Here is a 6868-nt window from a genome sequence, read left to right on the forward strand (position 1 = left end):
ACCCCCACCACATGCTGAGGAAGAGCCAAGACTTGATGAGAGGAAAGCTTTGAGACCAGGGGCCTCCTGGTGGGTGAGGAAATGCAAATTATTCCTAGGTGATGGGTATAGGAACGAGGCATCACTTCTATATGGTGATCAAGTCAAGGGAACCTATTTTATTATTGGACAAAAACACAAACCATTTATCTCATTCATCATTTACCTTTAAAGAGAGGAAGACTTGTGCTGCTCAATTTTAAAATAAAAAATAAAAAAATAAATCCACTGTAATTTGAGAAGAGTATGTGTGGCCCCACCACAGTGAGTCTTGCAGTCATTTCATACATCAAATAAAATATCAGCCTTTTATTAAGTCTATTACATTTCTTAATTTGTTTTAGACTGTGTTCACTTCCTTGTTATTGTTTTAAATTCACAAGGGATAATTTTAAACTAATCTTCTCATCTTTTGCAGCAAACCCTCGTCAATAAGCACTGAAAGGATGATTAAAATATCACTCCATGTAGAACAAACTAAGTCAAAATTACTGTGGGGAGTAAATTACCCTAACAGAGATGTAACGTCAATGCCTTAATTTTATGAAAGATTTATTATTGGGGAAAAAGGAAAAAGAAAAGCTTAGTTTTCTTAAGTAAGAAAAGTAAGAAGCTGTAAGCAGGTCTTTGTCAAAATAGCTTTTTCAAACAGATAAGTGACATGCTTTGGTGTAATATTACTTTATTGGCGGTGAAGGAATAACTCAGTGGACAAAAAGTGGCCATAGCCTTATCAGCATAGCAGGGGTATATGTCCAAGTGTCTGTACCGCCTGCATCTTTTCTCTCCTGGCCAGCTCCTCGCTCTCCAGTCATCTGCAGGGCCTGGAGAACCTTCTCTTTGCTGCTGACCTCCAACTTTCACCGTAAGACGTGCGGCTGCAGCGCCGCCGGCGAGGGAAGTACCCTGGTGGCCGCGCCACGGGTGGGTTGCCCATCGCCCCAGCAGCAGCAGGCTGCAGGCACGTCCAGGGCCACCTGAGCACTCGCCCAGGCTGAAGCTCACTACCAGGAAGTAGTTCACTACTAGGAGGAACGCTGCCAGGACCAGAGGAGGGTTTTGTCCCCGTGGCAGCTGCCTCGCATGGTGCTGCAGCCTCTGCCAGCTGCAGAGACGGGCTGAGGGTCCAGGGCTTCGCAGGGGACTCGGGTCCACCTGAGCTCAGAAGGTCACAGAGTTTATCACCTGCTGAAACTGGAGTCCTGGGTCACAACCACACACAGCTCCCCCTCTCTGTACTTCTTAGTTACATCTTCGTGAGCGAGACAAAACTTCACCCTGAACTGACAAGCGCCTTAATGATAACACAGACTTTTAAGTCCCATTTCGCTAGCTCTTTCACCATTCGCCATGGGTTTGGGGGGGCTGGGGTGGATTGCAAGCGCTGGGATGGCAGCAGCTGAATTAAATGCAAAGCAACTAAAAAACTGCAGGAGAAGGCTGCCTTTTACCTTAGGTTCATTTCTACCCAAGGCTGGATTACTGACAGTGCCATTAGTAACTACACAAGATTAAAATGCAAAAATCAGGCTAAAATCAGCACTGGCACTTAGAATTGCCTCCCTTAGGAGGGCACAAAGCAGTGAAAGGCGATCAAACCAGGCTTGTATTTATGTACTGAGATCCAGCCTCCAGTGATGCAGTGGTACTGGCTCCCTTCATCCTTTATCTCACATTGAGTGCCTTGCCATCTCCAGAGCTGATGTCTCTGTCCAGGAACATCCCCATCCCAGCAGTCAGCCAAGCTCGCAGCAGGATCAATCCCACCCCATCTAGCAGGAGCCTCAGCATCTTGGGTGCATTGCACTCAACATGCCTGCCTTCCCCGGCCTGAGCCAGAACCGCTCCCTGTTCAGTAGCTGCAAGACAGCGCTGGCTTGTAAGTCAAACTTCTCACGTTATTTTAACACAGGTTAAAAAGAGAGGGTAATGTGCTCCTAAAATATTCTGGCAACAAGGCTTTAAAGCTGAGCAGTTCCCGAGCTCATCTCCCATTAACATCCCTGCACTGTTTTCCCTCCAGCTACAAGCAGAAGCCTGTAAGGCTTGCAATTTTCATTTTCTGTTTGTTGGCTTCTTTTATTTTTTTGTCTTTCTTTTCATTCCCTCCCAACAAATGTTATTTATTCTCTTGAACCACTTCCAGGATTGCCTGCCTAGTTATTTACCTTTGATTTATATGGAATTGGAGATACTCAGTTTGTACACTAGTCAAACTAATTTTGGAACTTGCTATATTAACTTATAAGCTTCAGGGGTATCTTTAACTCTTTAATCTAGATATGAACATTTGAATTCTGCAGCTACTGCATCATCTTTTTCTTAGCTAAGTTCTTTAAAGGTGCCTCACATTTTCATATTTCTTCCTGGTTTAACTAGGTGGCAAAAAGCAGAAGGACCACGTTTAGCAGTCCTTGACTGATACAAAATGGCACACCTTGAAGTTCTGGATTACAGCCTCTCTGAATTAAATTGTTTTTCCCATTCAGATCTGACGCATCTTTCTTTATTCTGCTGCACCTAGTGTGTATTCATAACAAGAGAAAGCCAAATGGCCAGTACATTTCCAAACACTGCCAGCCACTCTGTTCGTAAACTGACCGAGTGCTAATTTAGCCCGTGAAAGCAATTCTCAGCAGACCTTTCTTTGCTATTATACAATCAGACAGGTTCCTGTGGCGGACAGTTGATAGACATCTAGGGCCGGACTGACTCAAGCACTGTCAAATATCTGTTGTGGCAAATTATTCTACAGGATAAAAGCAAAAAGCACAGCTGCCAAATTTTATTTATTTATTGCTCTAAATTCCCTGCCCTTTCAGTTACGCTTGCAACGCAGGAACAACAGTTACCTGGCGGTTTCTTGGTGGTGAACAGCTACTGTAGCCCTGCAGAAGCAGAACAGCTCCTCAGGCTGGTCCTGCCTCCCACCAAAGCGCTGGACTGAAAGGACAAGCCTTGTCCCAGGAGCCCACCGCTACCCTGGCTAAAGCACAGACAGATAAGCAGAGCAGTTACGTAGCACAGAGCAAATCCCCAGGAGAACCGGGAAGGGAACCACCGTGCCCAGCACACACGCCTCCATGGTGGTCTTACTCCTGTTCTCCCCTGCTTGCTCCACATGGATGTCCCTCGCCCTGCCCCAGGAACATTATTTTATATTTATATATTTAAAATATATATATTTAAATTTATATATATTTTCTGATATATTGAATTTCTCCCATTCTCCTCTGTGAAAACAGACACATAATTCATTTATTTATTCAACAATGCTTGCCGCTTCTGTTACAAAATTACCCTTTCCATTTTGCAGAATCCCCGTTGCCTCATTCACTGCTTATTCTTTATCCACTTGAAGTCTCTCTTATTTATTTTTACCTCCAGTCCAATTCTCATTTTACCTTCTATCTTTGCTGCTCTTCTGCCTCCTTTAACGTTTTCCAGTTTATTCTGTAATCTTTTCAGATCCCCTTTGTTTGATGTTTCACAATTCACGTGTCCTCTGCTGCCCCTCTTCCCACTAGAAAGACCCCGTTAGCTGTGTCTGCCTCGTTTTACTTTTGCAGCAAAGTCCTGCTCTCACCCCAGCACAATGGCAAAACTCCTGTTGATGTCAGTGGAAATGGGGCTCTTGGAGCACTTATGGCTTTGCACAATACACACAAGCCCTGGGTGGGGGGAGACAGCGTAATTAAGCAATACAGCATGACAAACCGTGTCGCATCGCTGATTAATGGTGCACCGCCTGTGTAATAAACGTGAGCCTCCGGCACACCTGAGGTGCACATTAATCAGCCCTATTGTACAACCTGAAAACTCTGATTGTTATGAAATGGTACTTAAAAAATTAAAATGCCCTTTTTTTAATGATAGAAATCATTAGTCAGCGTGGAGATCTACTCTTGTGTCCATGACTCTGTCAGGCTGCAGTGACTTTCCATCACTGTTCCTCTTTATGTGGCAGAAATAAAGACAGGATTCAGTACTTAGGCAGACAACGCGCCTGTTCACCTCTGTGCCCTTGCCCACGTGTCAGGGGGTAACATGGGCACGGTGGGGATCCGGCAACACGGGCACCGACAGGGCACATCCCTGTGCCACCATCCTCTTTGGCGATGGGTACCACAAGTGAGGGAAGACTCAAAGAAGCCCCCACAGCCAGTGTGCGGTAAGGTTTGGGGAACACCGTGCAGTGACAGCCCCCACAACACCTGCCTGCAGGCCACCCTCCACCTGCCTGGAAATAGGAAGGGACCTTGCATGCTGGGTGGCTTGTACCAGAAGGCAGTAACCTTCCCGTTAGTTGCAGTACTGAGCAAATAAGGCCCATTTGCTCTCATATTTTACTTCTCCTGGCAACCTTACTCATAGTTCCTCCACTTCTTGGGGCCACAAGAAACTTAACGTACAAGCTGCTGGCCCACCTCAGCTGGGAAGGGGTCTGAACACAGGGTGGGCTGATTTATCCAATTAGCATCCCCCTGAAAGCTGCAGGAGCTCCTGCCTTGTACCACCCTTCAAAGCAAATGTGATCACGTCGTACCTGTAAGGTGCTGTGGTCACGGTGCATTCAGAAGGTGCGCTGAGCGTGGCCGCATTGCAACGCAAGCACCACCTGCGCTGTTCTGTGCACAGAAAATGATTGATAGCTACTTTCAGAGTCAATCACTGTGCATCTTAAATCCATCAAGCTGGAAATCACAGCCCCGCTGGAACTGTACTGGGTGTGTTTAGCAGTAAGGATTACGTGGGGGTCCTCACTCCGCCTGCAAACCCCGCTCCTGCCAACACCTCGCTCCTTCCACTTACAGCTCACACGTAGCCCCTGGTGCTGTTCTGAGCTGATGCCTTCAGATTCACCATTTCATATCATTTTCCTGTAACCTTAGCCTCCCAGATGCCTTCTGACAGCCAGACCTCCTCCTGCCCGCGTGCTCTCCTGCGGCACTCTGCAGGGGGGTCGAGGAGGAGGGAGCCCAATAACGGGGTAATGGTGAGACTGCAGGCATAGCCCCTCTGTAACAGGTCCCCACTCCCAGCTCCACTCCGCAATACACCGCGACTAAAACCTCTCCCACCTTTCTTCCATCTCCCACCAGACAGGCTGCACTCAGTAAGGGAGGCTGAAACCCACTGCCCCTCGCTGGGGGCCGCATTGCACTTGCTGGTGTCCCAGATAATCCTGCGTTATCAGACCTCCTCCTGTGACTCAGCTTTTGAGTCCTGAACAAGGTAAGTAAGAAAGAAGTGATCGCGGGTAACATCAGAAACGAGTTGAGAAGCAGACCTCACTCAACAAAGACTGAAGCTTGGAGTTATCCCCCCAACACAGAGCACGATGCAAAAGACCCAGTCCTCCAAATTGCCCATTTTACTAAACAGTTCCTTTCTCTCCGTTCATATGGAGAAAGGCAGCTTGGTGCTATGTTTGTTTTCCAATTTAGAGCCCACACCAACATGTTGCAAAAATGTTGGCATTTTCATTTTGTTCATCTTAATGGAGGGTGACTCAAGCTTAAGCTGTTTGAGTTTGGAAAGCATATCAAATATACAGCACAGCAGAGGGTGAGGCATGCTGCAGCTCTATACCAGGTATATATTTAAAAGTAAATTTCTGTGTTTCTCTTCCAGAACAACCTGATCCCTGTTCAGTTGTGTTGTAGCTGACCGTTTCCTTTCTGAAGAGACCTACCACAAACTCCAGACGTCCAATAGCTTCACATGCCTTCTATTTTTTTGTTCTTCGTCTTCTTTTTCAAAACACTGCAACTTTCTTGAAAGCCTCTCAAATCCATAGGCACAAGTCGCTATATACTTTCTATGACCGCTGTGTAAGCATAGTCAGAATGGCTGCTGAGCACCCTGAGAGGTCCAAGGCACTCATACATCCAGAGCTGTTCCTCCTCGGTGCTGCAAAAGGAGCACAAAACCTCACTTGGCCCCCGAGACCTTCTGCACACACAGCAGGTTTTCTGCAAGTTAGGGGCTGACATACCCACCCCATCCCCCCTTTGCTCTCACGCCATAGGGTGTAGGCGCACAGGTCGGTTGCAGGTGGTGGTGATTTTACTTTTTGTTATTAATTGGCTCTGCAAATCCATAGCATACCTAACTGTGCTGGATCCCAGCACAGCTTTTGGGGTTGATCTTTTTTCTTTCCGCCCCCCCCAGATGCAAACTGCAATGTTCTGGGGAAGCAGTGAACATCAAGGACAGGTACCAGATATTTGCTAGCTAAATCAAAGCTCTTGTCTTTCATCAGGAGGAGGAATATTAATTGTAATAGAACCATAGGTTGGTTTGGGTTGGAAGGGACCTTAAAGATCATCTAGTTCCAACCCCCTGCCATGGGCAGGGACCCCTCCCACCAGACCAGGTGCCCCCCCCTGTCCAGCCTGGCCTTGGGCACTGCCAGGGATGGGGCATCCACAGCTGCTCTGGGCAGCCTGGGCTGGTGTCTCATCACTCTCAAAGTGAAGAATTTCTTCAATCTCAATCTAGCCTTGTTCAGTTTAAAGCCATTCCCCCTTGCTCTACTGCTACATGCCCTTGTCAAAAGCCCCCCTTCCCCCCAGCTTTCCTGTCGGCCCCGTTAGGCACTGGCAGGTGCTGCAAGGTGTCCCCGGAGCCTTCTCTGCTCCAGGCTGAGCAACCCCAACTCTCTCAGCCTGTCTGCACAGGAGAGGGGCTCCAGCCCTCCCATCATCTTCATGTCCCTCCTCTGGACTCACTCCAACAGGTCCATGTCCTTATGTTGGGGGCCCCAGAGATAAACACAATGCTCTATTATTATAGTACTCTTCTATATTACACAGCATCCCGGCAG

This window comes from Falco biarmicus, chromosome 12 (genome assembly GCF_023638135.1).
Source record: "Falco biarmicus isolate bFalBia1 chromosome 12, bFalBia1.pri, whole genome shotgun sequence".
NCBI lineage: Eukaryota > Metazoa > Chordata > Aves > Falconiformes > Falconidae > Falco > Falco biarmicus.